The sequence below is a fragment of the Lissotriton vulgaris genome, chromosome 2_1 (genome assembly GCF_964263255.1).
Source record: "Lissotriton vulgaris chromosome 2_1, aLisVul1.2, whole genome shotgun sequence".
Classification (NCBI taxonomy): domain Eukaryota; kingdom Metazoa; phylum Chordata; class Amphibia; order Caudata; family Salamandridae; genus Lissotriton; species Lissotriton vulgaris.
This window is the reverse complement of record NC_141687.1, coordinates 905,005,246-905,024,055: the sequence shown is the minus strand read 5'-3', so window position 1 is coordinate 905,024,055 and position 18,810 is coordinate 905,005,246. Positions and strand designations below refer to the sequence as shown.

At 43.7% G+C, this 18,810-nt stretch overlaps 1 long non-coding RNA gene across 1 annotated transcript in view; it reads right to left on the bottom strand.

Annotated features, from left to right (window-relative positions):
- Positions 1-285: 285 nt before the first annotated feature.
- LOC147731389 (uncharacterized) overlaps positions 286-18,810 on the bottom strand; it is a 59,005-nt gene continuing 40,480 nt past the window's right edge. The window contains exons 2-3 of the long non-coding RNA XR_015308630.1: positions 1,672-2,032; positions 286-890 (exon numbers count right to left, since the gene is read on the bottom strand). This is a non-coding gene — a long non-coding RNA (uncharacterized LOC147731389). The remainder of the gene's footprint in view (positions 891-1,671; positions 2,033-18,810) is intronic.

The window sequence follows — 18,810 nt, the reverse complement described above, 5'->3', positions numbered from 1 at the left end:
ATTGAAGATTTACACAAGTGCTGGTACGACTTGTGGCCAAGGGCAAAGGAGATGGTGGCAAGCATGATTTCAGGTGGCAAGCAGGCTTGCAGTTGCCAAGAAGACCGGTGGAGGACCATCTACTCAGCCAGGGTCTACGCCCCTTGAGGACTTGGTGGGGTCGATCCAACAGCCTGAGGCTATCAGTGGTGTTACGGACATGGACAGCTCAGCCGCCGTACCACCAGCCAAAGTAGGATGCATGCTAAAATACACTTGCCCTATAACTCACAAAATGCACTCTTAGTAAGTTGAGAACATTTATTGTAAAATCCCACTCCAGTCCACTTCTTGGCTACCACCCAGCAATGCATGATGGGGGATATAGTCAGGCACACAAGATAGAAAAAAAATAATTTGTAGCAGAATAGGCGGAGTATAGAACACCTGCACATAACCAATGAACACACCATATTTTGGTAGATTAAATCAATTTTCATTTAAGTTAAAAATTTCATGAAGCTGTACACACATAATACTGAAGTAGTTCTTTTACATTCACAGATACCCCTGTGCCATAGGGCGACAACACAGCAACAGATGAGCCAGATGAGACCAAAGAACAGGCAGGGGAAGAAGAGAAAGTCACCACAATACCAACAACACCTGCACCAAGAACATACATGTACACTGTGGCTCCACTACAGGAGTTTGAGGTAGAAGTTGAAGATACCCAGGAAGAGCTGCAGTCGAGGCCAGTTGAGCAGGCACAGGCCCAAAGTGACAAGTCCCACTAGCAGCATCACACCAATCGCAGGAGACACAGAGCAAGAGCACATGGTGCTGCTGAGGAAGGAGAGGGGTTCTCTGTCTTTGCTGGGCTAGAGGTTACCATGGCGAAGGTGCAGCACCTGCAATAGAAAAATATACAGTTAATATAGCCCCAGCTGGTGTGTCTAGAGAACAACATGGTGGACATTAAGGACAGCATCATGAAGTTGACAACATATTGGCAGAGGGCATAGGGCAAATGCTGAAAGTCTCAGGGACATGTTAGAAGCCATTAGAGACCTCTGTAACACCATGCAGATGGAGCATACCTCCAAATGCAGACAAAGACACCACCTATTTGGCCACTTGGATGGTTACACCAAGACAATAAACTGTACAAGCAATGCCAAAGCTGTCCTGTCCAGACGCAATGTGGCCATGTAGGTGGAAATGACCCACTGCAGTTCTGATGTAGCCAGAGGATTGGTGCAGGTCACCACTGCTGTAGAACAGTTATAGACAGCTACTATAGCTGGGACAAGTATACTGGGTGCAGGGGACAGTGAGGAGGCCTTCAGCCTCAGCAACATCACTGCCCCGGTGACTGAGACCAGACGGTGGAATGCAGGGTCAGGTACATCATCCAAGGCCTCATCAAGGGAGGCCAGTGTACACAATGACCGTTCCAATGCTGTGCATGCCCATAAAAAGTAGTTAGCGATGCCAAGGGGTGGGGTAACCTGTTGCATGTGATGATCAGTGCAGAATCTTGTACATGTTTATTTTAATTCCTATGTTGTCCTACAAATTTACACACATGTAAGATGATGATGGCTGTGTGCATACAGTTTACCTGAGATTAAGGTGAATAAAACACAGTAGAAAATAAGTCATGAAGTGCATTGTCTCGTCATTACTCACTTAAAAAAGTCTGTGTTATTTCCTCACGTCTCTGGCTGCCATCTTCTGCCCTTGCACCATCTGCTACTCTGCGAGGTTGACATGGTTCATCCTCAATCTGTCAGGTCCAAAGGTATGCCATTGGTTGTCGCAAGGTTGTGCAACATGGCGCAAGTGGCCACAGTTTTACAACATATCTCCGGCCTATACTGCAGTGCACCTCCACTTTTGTGTAGGTAGCAGAACCTACTCTTCAGTAGGCCAAAGGTCTGCTCTATCACATTGTGTGTCGACTTATGCGCAGCATATTTCTTTTCACTTTGAGTTGCTGTATTCAGGTATGTGGTGAGTATGGAGGAGCGCACAGCATATGCGCTCTCACCTGCAGGGTAAAAGGCAAAAGATTAGTCACTGAACTGTTTCACCATATCCAGAGAGTCTACCAGACTGTGTTACATGCATTTATCTAGCAGGTATCCTTTGCCAAATTCACTCCCAAGGAGACATCTTTATATACCACTGTGTCTGAAAATGAATGAATCAGGAGTGCTGCCCTGGAATTTTGCTGCTATGTCAGCTATTATGTGTGAGGCATTACAAACCTGGCTGTTCATTGAATGAAAAGATTTCCTGTTCCTGAACACGTACTCTTACATGAGGGGGGAATATGGCTACATGTGTAACATCAATGCACCCAATTACATGGGGGAATTCGGCTATCTGGCAGAAATCTAATTTGGTCTGCTGTAATTCCTGTGGTGTAGAGGGGAATCTAATGTAATGGTGTATCCTCCGGACCATTGTGTCCAAGAAGGCTTTGAAAAAGCGTGACCCCTCCTCCTGCTGCTATCACCCCCTACTAAATAACAATAAAGGGTATGGCTCATGAGCAGTAAGGCTGAGCACAACTACATGAACAACCGTAAGGAAATGCCAATACTGCTTCTTGTTTGAAACTTAATTCTATCTACAAAATGTGTGGACATGCCATCAAACCATTTTTAAGCTTAATAATCGCTTTTTATTAAAAAAAAAAAAATTCAAAAAGTTTTCAATCACATTAGCAAATATCTAATACACTTTTTTTCTGTACATAACACAACAGAATTGAAATCACATTTACAACCTCAATTTTCTCGCCATATGACATTCAAATCAACCACTCTGAAAAAAAAAATAAACATCCACCATTCATACTCATACTTCTCATACTAAACAAAATTGCACTGAATAATGAATCATTTTATATCCTATACAATTTTCCATTCTTATTCATCCTATTGAACATTTTTGCTTATTTACATACAACCCAAATTGGTTATTTTAAAGCCAGTTGTTATGAGCAAGTGTTTGGTAGTTCCACGGTCTACGCGTTTCAAACCCCTTTTAAATCCGGGTTCTCATCAGGACCAACCTCACTGTAAAAACCAATAAAAGAAAACCTCAACCTTAATACCTGTTTGCCCCTCTCTATGCCACCGCTTTTGTCTACACCTTCTTACCTTTATTCCGAAAAAGCATTGCATCATGTATTTTCTTAATTCTGTGTGATGAAAACAAGACCAATCTGCTCACCATCAACGTACAGGAAGATAGGATAAAGAACAAAGGATCAAATTAGCATAACCTGTCCTGTGTGTACTTATTGTGAATCGTCTTCATTTAGCTGGTTGACTTACTCAAGAAGTCTTTATGTGGGAGCAGAGCTTACCTTCTATATTGGGTTTAAGGTCCCCGTGGGAAGACGGTCCCAGTGTGCCAACTCCGCGGGTGCTAAATCAAAGAAAACAAAACAAAAACGTGAGCCGTCCGGTTTGTTTTCCGCGGTTAATTTCTGGGCGGTTTGTCGAATTTGGGGATATTGGGCGTGAGATCACTCAGCACTCACCCTGTACGAAAGATTACTCTCATTCGCCGGCGGCTAATCAGTTCCTGAAGTTCTTCATGAGATCCCAAGCATTTCCTGCTGGAGAAAATCCAATCAAGACAAGTGCCCCGTAGACCTGCAGTTCTGACATGGTCCATCAGAAGCGCATGATCTACATTGAAAGCCGCATAAAGGTCAAGGTCTGAACTGGGGTGGTGAAGTGAGCTAAAGAACGATGATGGATTTAACCCAGATCTGTGACTGGGAGTCAGTGTCTGAAAAGTTTCAGTGATCCGTCCATCATCTGCTTGTGTTTGCTTTCTTCGCGCTAAGTTGGCAGGGTATGCCCACTTGCTCAGTTTGCCACTGGATTCAAGCCGGTCCCAGGATGCTTGTTTCTGGTCCAGGGAAGACATGGCTTGGCAGTTCGGGCTGGACTGTTCCCATGAGGCACAGGGTCAAGACTGATTTGCATATAGCTGTGTCTGAACTAGGGGGGCGAAGTGAGCTAAAGAACGATGATGGATTCAACCCAGATCTGTGACTGGGGGTGAGTGTCTGAAAAGTTTCAGCGCTCCAGCCATCATCTCCTTGTCTTTGCGTTGTTTGCACTAAGTTGGCAGGGTATGCCCAGACGTGGGTCCCTTGCTCACTTTACCACTGGATTCAAGCCAGCCTGGCTGATGAGGGCTGTTAGCCCGAAACCAGTCGCCGGATGCTTGTTTCTGGTCCAGGGAAGACATGGCTTGGCAGTGCGGGCTGGACTGTGCACATGAGGCACAGGGTCAAGACTGATTTGCATATAGCTGTGTCTGAACTAGGGGGGCGAAGTGAGCTAAAGAACAATGATGGATTCAACCCAGATCTGTGACTGGGGGTGAGTGTCTGAAAAGTTTCAGCGATCCGTCCATCATCTCCTTGTGTTTGCTTTCTTCGCCCTAAATTGGCAGGGTACGTCCACTTGCTCACTTTGCCACTGGATTCAAGCCAGCCTGTTTGATGAGGGCTGTTAGCCTGAAACCGGTCCCAGGATTCTTGTTTGCGATCCAGGGAGGACATGGCTTGGCAGTTCGGGTTAGGCTGTTCCCATGAGGCACAGCGTCAAGAATGATTTGCATATAGCTGTGTCTGAACTGGGGTGGCGAAGTGAGCTAAAGAACGATGATGGATTTAACCAAGATCCATGACTGGGGGCGAGTGAGCATAAAGGTCAAGGAGCACCAGCGCCTGAGTGGTACCCCCATCAACATCTTCCCTCATATCATCCACAACCGAGAGGATCACAGCTTTGGTGGAATGGGCTGGCCAAAATCCCACTTAGTGGGGGATAGAAATGGTGTTTTCTTGAGAAAAGAGCATAAACTACTACCAACATATGCTTCCAAAACCTTTGCTAAATAGGGAAGCAAAGAAACAGGGCAGTAGTTCTTCAGAATATATGGATCATAACCAACCTTTTTTAAAAATGAAACCACTATCGCCTCCTTAATAGAGCTAGGAACCAGGCCTTGGCTTAGAAAATCATTAAGTAGGGCTAGAGCCGGGTCAGGAAGTGAGAAAAAACGTATTTTAGCACTTTCGGTGGGCAGGTGTCAGAAGGGGTACCCAATTTCACTTTTGTCTGCAGGTCTATGAGGCGCACCTTGCTCATAATGGGCAGCTCAGACAGTAAATTTGGATTCTTATCAATGGTGGGTGTTTTACCTGGGGGAGGGCTTGGAGATATGCTGTCTTTGATTAAGATTGGGTAGGAGGAATTGTTGCAGTCACTCTGTCGGGATTTGATAATTCATACAAGAATACAAAGTTATCCTTTAACTTATTTGTTGAATTTATGATTTTTCCAGAGAAAAAAGCAGATTAAACTTGTATAATAGATTTTTTATATTGTCTAATCTGGGAAAGGGAGACTTCCATTTTACCAGCTGAATAACTCTTTCACTAGTTTTGTCCGGTTCGGCGAAGTTCAAGTTTAGCAAGTTTTAAATCTTTAGAAAACCATTTTGGTGCATCATGACACATAGCCAACCTGACTTTGCAAAGAGGGGCATATGTATTACTGACTTCTGTTAGCCAGGCTTGATATTTTCTTCTTGTAGATTAATATGGACTTGTTTGTTAGGTAGGGTTGTTGCCAATGATTTACAAAAGGAGTCAATACCAGCGTGGGTCCAGTTTCTAGCTGGTGTCCCTGTGCTAAGCAGGCATTTGGGAAGAGCCAAATCAGCAAGAGTTATTCGAGTAAGAAGTGATTTGACCAGACTCAAGCCATAACCATAAGGTTAGCCACCGAATGATTGGTAGTCCATACCTGAGCTAAGGTATGGCCCTTGAGGGTAGGAGAGGTCACGTGCTGTTTAAACTTCAGGCTGCTTAATAAGTCAGTTAATTCCAAATATTCTTGCTCACCCGTTTCCTCATTAGCCCAGTAATTGAAATCCCCAATTAACAGGAGTTTTGCATGATCAGTTACTATGGGAGAGATGTGTTCTGCCAGAGAATGTGGAAAATGAGGCATATGACCCGGAGGTCTATATATCAACATAGTATTTAAGGAAGTGGATATAGAATTACGTTTAATGAAGAGATTGTCAACTGCTGTAATATTGAAAGCAGCCAGAGTGGTAAACTGCAAGTTCTTATAGATTATAGTTGCTACTTGTCCTATTTTGCCTGTAGATTGTATGCCAGGAAGTAGGTAAACATTTTCTGGGAGTGCAGCTGAGATGTCAGGGGATGATTAAGACGATAACCAAGTTTCAGTTACTAGTTGAATGTCTGGCTTTTCAGAGTCTAGCAATTGGAATACTTCTATTTGGTGTTTAACCATTGGTTGGCGGGGCTATCTGTTCTCATAGGGGTACTGACCAGGGGGCTGATTGACATACCAAGTTGAATGGTGGAGCTGTTTTTATTTAGTAGTCCTAAGTTAGATAGATAAGAGATAATTAAGGTTTCAATTGATATCCTGCTGAGTATAATTGTTTAAGTTCGTAGGGAGTGTAAGTATTATTTCGGGCATAATAACCACCAGGCGGGCAACTAGGGCCATATTTCGGGGGGGGGGGGCTGAAAAATATTTCGGGACGGGGCTAGGTCTTCCAACCATAGACAGAGTAACTGAAATAAGGGGTGAAAAGACAACAAACACCTAATCTACAAGTAAATGGTTAAGTACTTGGGTGCGGCTGCAATTAGTTTCTCGCCAGCCCGCGAAGCTGTCTCCGCCCGGGCTGACACACACGACGGGGGGGGGGTTGGGTGCTGAAGCCCCGTTAGCCCAATGGGTGTTGCGCGCCTGATAACCACCCCCTAACCCCAGCTAGCTAAGGACTGGCATAGGAGAGCTTGCCTTTGGCGCACCTGTTGTGGGCATTCGCGCCACTGCCAGCATTTAAATGGCCGCAAGTTCTAACAGGCTCCACCCCCTTGAATATGATTGGTTCTCCCAAAGAAGTCAGTTACCCAATAGGACGCGACTAGCATTCACGAGCAGCAAAGTACTTTGCAAATGGGCCGAAAGTGCAAGTTTGTTGAAAGCTAAAATTCCCCACACATTCAAAACATAAAAAGATTAAGTGCAAGAGCATTTCCTTTGCTTCCAATGCTCAATGCACCAAATGACGTTACCAGGAAATACTATACTATTTTCCCCTGCTAAATTCCGTCAGGTTTTATTTATCGTAATTAGCAACTGGTAAGAGATATTTAACGCTTGCGTTAACAGGGGTTTGCAAAGGCGTCAGAAACACTGACCAACTCAGAGACATAGTGACTTAGAAAACTTTGATTTATATAATATCTATCAAAAACCAAATAAATATATTTCCACACTTTGGGCCTAACTAAAATATGCGTTTGCACAGGGATCGTTATTCCATGTAATGCAATAAACACTGCACCTGCACCATTTTGCCCAGGATGAATCTGGCAAAATTTGTCAGGTGAAAATGTATGATGTACTCCAATACAGTCAGAAATCAGTAAGGCAAACATCGATTCTGCTTGTAAAACATAATTCTCCTTTAGAAAACTTGGAATTGGATATATTTACAACAAAAGGTAAATACAGCACCCCAGAGTGTCAGTGTTCTCCAGGTGCAGTAACTACCTCACTCTTCACAAGCCAATTAATGATCAGGACTTTTGACAATCATATAATCAATAAAATACATGCATGAGTTAAAAATTTGCAACTATTTATTCGTATATTAGTCTTTTCAGAAATTTTGAGGTACTGTTGAGAGCACTCAGATGCTACTAAAAGCTTACAATACTACATTTCTCTTTTCATGCTTGTGGGATATGATAGCCTATCAATGACATGTTTAGTCTATGGGGTGAGAGGTTTCTAGCTGGACATTAAGTGAGTTTATTTTTGAAAAGGTGCATAAGTAAGTGAAATTTCTCACTTTGTAACTGCAGCTGTTGAACTAACCCATGCACATTCTAAGGGGGCCTTAGGGGAGACAACAGTGGGAGGTCTCCCCCTGGGTGGTTCGGCCAGGGACCGGGAAGATAAGGGATTGGCAGGGGGTTGTTCGGGTTGGGGTTAGAGGAGGTTTAAGGCAGTGTCGCAGTCCAAGGCACCCCTTTTTTTGTCTACTGTAAGTACAGGGTGCATCTCTGGGAGCTGATGGTTGGCTTAGCTTGGTGTAGTTATCTAGCCAGCTAGCTGGGGTTTTTGATTGAGTTAGTGGCGAGATTTGGAAAGTGTAATGGCTAAAGGCCAGCATGGACAGTGAACGGGTGAAAGCGATGGTTTAGGCCCTATTGCTTCTGAAGGAGGGCGAGAAGGAAGACATACTGGTGCCCATCTTCCTGGAGCAGGCTTGGGTTCCAAAGAGAAGCCACCCTGCTAGGAGGTCTGAAGAAGGGGTCCTCAGCAGCAGTGCTGGTATGCTCCCCTCCAAAACGCAATGTATAGAAAGTGGTGAAGGGAGCAGAGTGGAAGGACATTTTTGGGTGAACAATGGTCAGTGTGATGTGGGACGAAAGACCACTCCGGGAAGCGAGATTCGCAGAGAGGGAGGAAGGGCAGCATTGGGGAAAGTTGCACAATTAACTGATGTGCATGATGCAGAAGAAGCCACAGTAGAGGCTTCTATTGATTCAGCTGAGGCCACAGCCGCTGGTGATGGTGGTGGTGGCTCTGACCCTTAAGGGGGTGCACGTGCGGGCAACCTTTGCCTCTAAGGTTCATTGGGAAGCCATGGGCACCCTGGGTGTTGCTGTGCATTATTTCACCCTCTATCATCCTGAGGGAAACGCGCTAGTGGACCAGAAGGACCATGGCTTAAAGCAGTCCTTAACAGCTAGGGTATTAGGTTCAGGTTTTATCCATCATCTGTATTGAGTCCACAGACCATTAAACAATCCGGCTAGTAAATCATTGGGTGGTTGGACTCCCTATGAAGTCCTCTTTGGGGTCCAGATGTATGTTTTGTTTCAAATCTTGATAACCCTGGCACAGTAGCAGCAGATGTGCCCTTTGTCATCAATGTTTTGCTGTCTTACAGGAATTTAAAGACTTCCGAGATAAGCGCTCAAATTTAACTTCTAAAAGGTCTGCCACTGATGAGATGAAGGAACAACCAGTAACTTCTGGGTAGATTCCTAAAGTGGTAGATCTAGTATAGGAGACGATTTGAGAGAAGAAAGAGTTTGGCTCATCCTATCGTGTGCCAGTGCCTGACCTGTTGTCCAAAGTATTCAAACTGTGATTTTTACCAATGCTTGCTGGTTGCAAACAGAAACAACAAGTTTCCATTGTTTTGGTCAAGTTACTTCATGTGGCCAATTCCCCCACAGTAGGCCACAAGGGTATCTGGGTAGTTCCTGGTCTCCTCTCCATATCCTGTAAGAGATCCCTCCACATCTACTAAATAGTCCTATTTTAACTTATACCCGGCTGGGGATTTCTGACGTTGAACTTTCACTTGTGCCTGTCACTAATGCTATTAACAGGATTCGTCTCTGATGTGAGTTTACAGTTTTATACTGCTGGTCTTGGCAACTAAGCTGGTTATTATCAACCTCCTTTGGATTTGACTATTTGCTCTCCTTTGCCTAATAAGGTCCCTGTTTTTACTCAGACTGCTTCTTGTTACTTACTCGACATTGATGATGATTTTTTCTCAAGTTCTTTGCATACCTCCTTGTATGGTGCTTGTGCACTGTTCTTTTGGCTGAAACAACCTTACCTGATTCTTCCATGGTCCTACCTCTGGATTTTTCTTTCATTGTTTTTTCTCTTCATTTGGATTGGATTTGTTAAAAAAACAATTCCTGCTGTTGAATGGACATTCTCTTCCAGATTGCTCTTTTCTAGAACTAGTAGCTGAGGTGCTTACACCGCATTCACCTTCACATAAGGTGCAAAGAGACGTGTCGCTTGTGAACATTACTGCATTTCCTGTCCTTGATGTATTGTTTGGGATAAGGTCTTTAGGACATTTTTGGTCCTACAGAGACTTTGTAAATTCCATATGTCTTTAAAATTGTTATGGATGATGTTATCACACCAGGTTCTATTTCCGAAGAATCAGGTGCTGTGACTGTATCTAATATGCTATCTGAATTAGAGTCTTATACAGTATTTAAAAATGAGGATTTGTATTTGAGTTCTGTAAAATATGATGAAACGTTTTGCTACCATCACTGTGCACCACATTATTTACACAGAGATAGTACTCCACATGCTCTTATAACTATACACAGTGGGAACAGTTCTTGACACCACCTCTGGGTAGTTCCACAATATATTTAAAGAAGTTCCCTTCTTGTCATGTCCCTATAGACCTAATTTCATTCATTTTATTATAGACTTTACTATGCCTTCGCCACCTGAGAAAAATATGCTAACCAAATGAAATTGATTTATTGAGACTACTTTATTGCCCAGCTATCCCTAAAAGGTTATGAGTATTGGAAAACGAGCATTGATCTAAAATCAGTTTGGGGTATGCGACACTAGTGGGTCCAGGGAATTGATGTTTTTTTTAGGGCTTGTCTGATAACTAGATAAATGATCATTTTAAACCAAAAAGTCCAACAGACTACGGGGCATATTATCAAGACAGGCGATAAAATTATCGCCGCTTTAGCAGCAGAAAACTGCCGCTAAAACGGCGATAATGGGCTTGATAATATGCTCTATGGAATTCCAATTGAAGCCCATGTTAGATGTGAGGGACATCTAACATGGGCTTCAATTTATACGTGTCTTGGTCTTGCTAATGTTAAAAATGTAAACAAGCCTAGTCTTCCCACTGTTGCATAGATTGACAATGGTACATTAACTTCACTGAAGAACAGATTAATGATATGATACATAATGGTACATACAACTCTTAACTTTCTGGTTCAGATGGGTGGTTAGTGTGGACCGTAGACACAATCAATTTGATTCCCATTTTTTAAAAAAACTCTACTACTGGGTTTAAATAGTTCAGACCAGGCCCCCGATATATTCAATCTCAACACACGAATGTTGTTACTACCTATAGCGCAGGAAAGTTATGCCAGCATTGGTTAGAACATTCCACCTTGTCCACAGTAAAAGAACCCCTATCTCTCCTTTTGTATCAAATGGATTTACACAATTTCTTGTTGGGTCCCAGATCTTTTTGTTCTAAATGCTTTATATATGCCACTTACAATGATATTTGAAAAATTTCCTAACAGGAAGATGCTGAATGGTTTAGCTAAACTGATAAGGAACATTTTGAGAAAGCTTTGGTTGTTGTCAATATTGGCATTACTACATTATCTACTTGTATTTTTTCACTGAATAATATTTTTTCATCTGTATTCGATATACAAAATGACATGTCTATACTTCAACATGGTCAGAGTGAGTTAAGATCAATTTTGCAATTGAGTTGGACACTGCAGATTTTAAAATCAAATACAGTGCTATGGAAATATTCAAATGCCACTAAATTGTTTTTGTCTTATAATTTTTCATGCATACAAAAATTAATAGTGAAAGAAGATGTGACCTATACCATGCTTAATATAGAAAGATTAGAAAAACTGCCATTCACTGTAGCTGAAACACCATCTACTGTTTGGCTCATTCATGGTTTCATTTCTTTACCAATTTCTTCGTTTCATTTCACTTCATATCAGAAACATTTTTAAGTAGGCAGATACGAAAGGATGGGTGAATTTTGTTTACATGAGACTTGGTTCCTTTCCTTCGATTACAGGTGTGTGTGGGGGGGGGACAAACAGGTTTTTATTCGTGGAAATGAATGTGGAATTTCACGTGACCATTCATTAGTCTGTAAAGAGATAGCACTTCATGGAGTTGGTAATGCATCCATGACTAAGTTAGAGTGTAATTTGAAGGGAGGTGTCGTAACTTTGATTGGGTCAATATTTTTGTTACTTACTAATGGAAGATACTTGATTTTAAATGATTATGGTTGAGCGGAATAAAGCCAGGTATCCCTTATGTATTTACAGTTTCCAAGGTCGTAATTTGCTGTATGAATATCTTATATGCACACACAGATGGGGAAGTTACCTTGTGGCCATCAGTCCCTATTTCTAAAATTAACTCTGAAAGCCTTTTTGTTTCCAAAAGATGTGACATTAACATCTGCCATGGAAACTTTTGACATCCAAGTTGCTTGATCTTCCTCAGAAGTGCTATCACTTTTGCACACTAACTTGCCACAGTGTATCGGTAAGCTTGTACACTGTATTTTTAATGCTACTAACACCGCTACAGTGGCACTCTTTTTTAAAGTGATTGGGTCTGGATTTTTTCTGTATTTCAGACTGTCCTTGCAGTGATCCTGTCTTTTATACATTCCTTGATTTCAAGCGTTTTTGGAGGCATTCCACTTGTGTTATTCCTGTTGATTGCTAGTTTGGTTCTATTTTTTGTTGCTCCGCAATGTATGTTCCACAACGAGGCCTAGTAGTGATGGAATTACCACATGTGTTTCTGTGTCTGGAACATAGGATACAGTACTTTTCAAATGGCTTTGTTACTGTAACTGAACAAGAACTGTTTTTTGTCCTTCCGGCCCATGTGGTTTCAGAGTGTACAGCCTGTTTTTCACTGTTTATGGTGCTCTTTCGAGTGTGCACTAGACTTATGCCTTGTTGGGAAATTGTTGCAATCTATGGATTTGAATCTGCTTGTGCGTCCTTAGCAGGTGCACCAACAGTGTTGTCCTGTAATGCTCCCTTTGCTGCAAGATGCTTATTATGAGCTGCTTTTTGCTCCAGGTTCTATGGCGTCTGGCTCCTCCCTGGAGGCTGCACTCCTGGCACTGATGGCTTCAGCTTCTGCTGAATGAGCTAGTACTGACCATGTTTATTCCTTGCATCTTGCTTCCAGGTGTCTGTAGTTCTGTCATTTGCTGATGCGGGTTCCTTCCTGGACCCTAACGACTATAGGGACCTGGTGAACATTTCAGGGATTCTGTACTGCAATTGAGGTGCCTCCTACACTTTTTAATTTGGCTTTTTGATGTTTTAAATGTATTTTTGTTATTTTTCATTAGTTGCATGATTTGTAATTTGGCATTTTTTTATGGCTTTCATGGTCTGCTTATGCTATTAACCTCTTCCATGCTCATGATGGCCCCGGCCGTAATGAGTCACGTTGGGCATGTGCTCATGACGGCTGGGGGTTGTCATGACCACTCCCGCGATCGGAATGTCCAGCACTGCGGCTGAATTTGCGCTGAAGTGAAAAGGTTAAAGTGTTATTTGGTATATTGTTAGATGTTTTATATATTTTAATGCTCCTGTTTTTAATAGAGTAGTCTCCTTTCCAACCAAGAGGAGTGTGTTGTTAGGTCCATTTATAGTCTCCATTTTAGATTCCATTTTCCAATTGACCTCTATTTCCAATCGTTACTTTTTTACATGTTTTGACTAAAGCGAGATTGTGCTGCATATGCATTTATTCTTGGTAAACATTGTAGCCCTGTAGTCTGCACCTTTACTTCCAGGGTCGTACAATCAGAAATTGATGCCTTTTTGTTTAATTTCTCTGCATGCTTGTAGGAGACAACTCTTTCTCTAAATACACCAACGAGATGTTCTGCACGTCTGCCACAGTGAGATAAAGACAGCATTTTATTATATAAACAATGTCCATGCTAGGGTCGGCAAGAGGAGCACTTCATTCTGAGCTCGTCATGGAACCATTGTGAACTAAGGCTGAGATGCAGCCCTGCTGACTCTACCTTCATCCTGCGGAGGACCGGACACTTAGACTGGCTTCCTGACACATATTATCCATGTACGGGGGTTAGACCATCACAAAAGATCTGGCAGGGGGTCCTCCCGCTATGTTCTCTTTAGTGGATAGGTATTAGTGGCAGAAAGGAGTAAGGTAACATTAGTAACAATGAACATGATTAAATTGTTTATATTTTTCACAATTCCAACAATGTTTAATATATTGATGTCTTCTCATCTGCACATTTTCTTCAAAAGAATGTGATTATTTCAATAAATGTTTTGAAAATGTCTTTTCGTATCTTTCTTGTTTATACCTTGGACATTTAAAAGTAAGGAACAAAAGAGTTTGATCTGTTTCCACTAATTGCTTGGGAATTAGAGTAGTCATGTTTGAGGTTACCAGTAATCATCTATTAGCCTGGTCAGGTTAGGGGTTTAGATGTGGTACTATGAGCTAGCCAAGACAAACCATTCGCTGATGATATAAGTAGACAAAGGGCCTTATTATGAGTATGGCGGTCCCGTGGTCCACCGTATTGGTGGTGGCGGTCTGAGCGCGGTGAGCTCAGCGGCCCAACTGCTGCATTATGAGTTGGGTGGATTGGCCTGCAAAAACCACAGCTGGACCACCTAGACTGCCAGCATACTGCTGGATTTACGGTCTAGGAAAGGCAGCCGCCATAAGGTGGTGCAGGGATGCTGGACCGCCATCCTTATTACGAGTTGCCTGATACATAAGTCGACTGCGGCGGTCTAACCGCCTGCTTCAAGGTGTCGGTGATAAAGGATTTGGGGTTCGTTCTCACCCCTTTCTTCTTCTTCTAGGCAGATTCCGACATGGATACCTTTTTCCAGGTCCCGCCTTCACAGCAGGATCCTCACCACGAGGAATACAACGCTGTGTGTATCGATATACAGTGGAGTGTTTTTTTGTACCATATTCCCATTGCCAGGACTGCCGACATATGGGCTGACCCTGGAAATGGGTATATGGTATTTTCCCACATATATCATGCATATGTGTTCATCCGTCACATGTGCAGTCAAAATGCACACACAGGCATCAATATATTTGAGAAAAATACTCACCACCACTGTAAGATCCCCACCTCTACATTGCCGGCCCTGTGGTCAACTCATAATATTACGGTCTTTGGACTGCCAGCACCGTGGGCTGCTGGCGGGGGCAAATGCAGTCCAACAGTGTTGGATCGCCAAACTCGTAATAAGGCCCTAAGGCTTTATATTGTGAAGTTCTTGTTGACATAATGCACAGTCTTACTAAACTCGTAGGAACCGTACTACAAAACACAAGTCTAAATCTCACCATTGAACTCCAAAGTTGGAAAATGGGCTACTGTTTAAGGGGGTTGAAACCCCACTGAAGCAGCAACCACAATCTCTGTCAGGGTAAAACACAAGCAAACCTGAAATCAACCTGTTCTTAACCCTCTGGTAGCTTCGTACAAAAGCAGTCAGGCTTAACTTAGAGGCAATGTGTAAAGTATTGATACATTTTAAACAGTGATAACGTGACAATACAACATAAGAAAATTCCCACACCAATTTTGAAAATAGAATAAAATGTAAAAAAAAATGTTGGCCAAAACTACAAAAATCCAGTTACTAGACCTGGAGATATGCAATTTTAAAGATTTAGGTAAACAGGGAGCCTAAAAGCACAAAGTGCTCTCTGTGATTACTTGGTCACACCAGACTGAGGCAAAGTCACAAGTTCCGGCCGCCTATGATGAGGTAAGGGTGGAATACAAGAACCACAGAACAGAGAACCTTAAATCCTGGTTGTAGAGCGATGCGTCATACAGAAGCAGTGATGCAATGCCTTGCATCGGAAATGCTTTGTGTAGCGATGAGTCCAAAGAGCTGCGATACGGGGTCCTCCAGGCAGATGTGTCACACAGCACCAGTTCCAAGGTTCTGCGGTCTGCATTGTGAGGTTCTGCATCATGCTGCAATGGTGACAATGAGCTGTGAGGCTGCGATGCAAAGTCCTGCATCTGAGATGCATTGCACAGCGTTTCCGATGCAAAATCTTGTGAGGCAATTCGTCACACTGCGTTAGTTGTGCTAGGACCAGAGCTGGACTGACAGATTACCTTCAGACCCACTTCCAAGGGTCCAGGACTGGGGTGGCACCACTTGAGAAGGTAGGACTCACTCCAGGTCCTGGGTTTAAGGTGGTTGGAGCCTTTTCTGTCCCTGATGCTCTGAGTGCCATTCGGGTGGTCCTGGGTAAGCATGGGCGGAAAATCCGTTCCGCTCGCGGATTTTCGGTAAATTCGCAATCCGCAAACGCTCGCGAATTTACTGAAAATCCGCAAATTCGCACGCAGCGCATTTTTTTTCTTGGTGATACAATTTTGCGGCGCGCGGCGTTCACTTACCGTCATTCAGCGTTTGCCGAGTTGTTTTTCTCGATATTTTGCGAGTGCTGCGCCATTTTGGATCTTGCTGCGAGATCCAGCGGGAGTTTGGCGACCGCGATTACGTCATCGCACTCGCCACCTTGCACAGCGAGAGTTTGTCAACGCGAGTACGTCGTGATCACGTATCGCGGGAGTTCGCAATTGCAAACCCGTACATGCGGCGGGCAGCAACAATCTCGCACTCGCGAAAATAAAAAATTTGCAATTCTGCACAAGAAATCCACCAGCAAGCAGCATAAACCTTCTGAAAATGATGATTTTTATCAGAATAACTCCTCAAGTTGACATTTGCCTGCACTTTTTTTTGCAAGGAGTCCCTTTTTGGGAGGGGGGGGTGGGAGGAAGGAAGTGCCCCACAGTCTCCAACTTCCTGTTCCTGTCCAGCAGGCTCCTCCCAGTGCTTTCTTCATGTGCTGGTCACTTTCATTCGGATTCTTCACCTGGTAGGATTACTTTTTGTGGATGCTGCTGGATATTTGGATTTGAGGCCTTTTTGACTTTCTTTGGATCACTTTTGGATTAGAAATTTCACAAGTAAGTTCTTTGGGGCATTACAGTTGCTGCAACTACAATTTTGTAATTTTCGATTTTTGGGCTGTTGTTGGGGCCTTTTGCCCAGGGGTACTCAGTGGTGGGTGGACTGAGTCTTTCTGTGGGGTCTCTTTAATAAAAACATCATGGAGGGCCTGGATGGCTTGGGATTGGGCTGATTTTTCTGTGATTTTCGTTTTTTTGGGCTGTTTTGTGGCCTTTTCACCAGGGGTATTGAGTGGTGCATGTGCCTAGTCTTTCTGTGGGGTATCTTGAATTTAAACATCAAGGAGGGCCTGGATGGCATGGGATTGTGCTGATTTTTCTGTGTTTTTTGATTTTTTGGGGTGTTCATGGGGACAGGCCATGTGGGTGGGGGCCATTTTGAGTGCTGCTACATGCCCTGGCCATGTGCTGGGAGGGAGGGGGCCATTTTGAATGCAGGCAGTGTTCTTAGGTCTGCAACCATTTTGCCTAGCTTTCAACCTTTATGCCCAGGGGTACTGAGTGGTGCATAGGCCTAGTCTTTCTGTGGGGTGTCTTGAATTTAAACATCATGGAGGGCTTGGGATTGTGCTGATTTTTCTGTGATTTTCGTTTTTTTGGGCTGTTTTGTGGCCTTTTCACCAGGGGTATTGAGTGGTGCAAGTGCCTAGTCTTTCTGTGGGGTGTCTTGAATTTAAACATCATGGAGGGCCTGGATGGCATGGGATTGTGCTGATTTTTCTGTGTTTTTTGATTTTTTGGGTTGTTCATGGGGACAGGCCATGTGGGTGGGGGCCATTTTGAGTGCTGCTACAGGCCCTGGCCATGTGCTGGGAGGGAGGGGGCCATTTTGAATGCAGGCAGTGTTCTTAGGTCTGCAACCATTTTGCCTAGCTTTCAACCTTTATGCCCAGGGGTACTGAGTGGTGCATAGGCCTAGTCTTTCTGTGGGGTGTCTTGAATTTAAACATCATGGAGGGCTTGGGATTGTGCTGATTTTTCTGTGATTTTCGTTTTTTTGGGCTGTTGTTGTGGCCTTTTCACCAGGGATAGTGAGTGGTGCATATGCCTAGTCTTTCTGTGGGGTGTCTTGAATTTAAACATCATGGAGGGCCTGGATGGCATGGGATTGTGCTGATTTTTCTGTGTTTTTCGATTTTTTGGGGTGTTCATGGGGACAGGCCATGTGGGTGGGGGCCATTTTGAGTGCTGCTACAGGCCCTGGCCATGTGATGGGAGGGAGGGGGCCATTTTGAATGCAGGCAGTGTTCTTAGGTCTGCAACCATTTTGCCTAGCTTTCAACCTTTATGCCCAGGGGTACTGAGTGGTGCATAGGCCTAGTCTTTCTGTGGGGTGTCTTGAATTTAAACATCATGGAGGGCTTGGGATTGTGCTGATTTTTCTGTGATTTTCGTTTTTTTGGGCTGTTGTTGTGGCCTTTTCACCAGGGGTAGTGAGTGGTGCATGTGCCTAGTGTTTCTGTGGGGTGTCTTGAATTTAAACATCATGGAGGGCCTGGATGGCATGGGATTGTGTTGATTTTTCTGTGTTTTTCGATTTTCTGGGGTGTTCGTGGGGACAGGCCATGTGGGTGGGGGCCATTTTAAGTGTTGCTACAGGCCCTGGCCATGTGCTGGGAGGGAGGGGGCCATTTTGAATGCAGGCAGTGTTCTTAGGTCTGCAACCATTTTGCCTAGCTTTCAACCTTTATGCCCAGGGGTACTGAGTGGTGCATGTGCCTAGTCTTTCTGTGGGGTGTCTTGAATTTAAACATCATGGAGGGCCTGGATGGCATGGGATTGTGCTGATTTTTCTGTGTTTTTCGATTTTTTGGGGTGTTCATGGGGACAGGCCATGTGGGTGGGGGCCATTTTGAGTGCTGCTACAGGCCCTGGCCATGTGCTGGGAGGGAGGGGGCCATTTTGAATGCAGGCAGTGTTCTTAGGTCTGCAACCATTTTGCCTAGCTTTCAACCTTCATGCCCAGGGGTACTGAGTGGTGCATAGGCCTAGTCTTTCTGTGGGGTGTCTTGAATTTAAACATCATGGAGGGCTTGGGATTGTGCTGATTTTTCTGTGATTTTCGTTTTTTTGGGCTGTTGTTGTGGCCTTTTCACC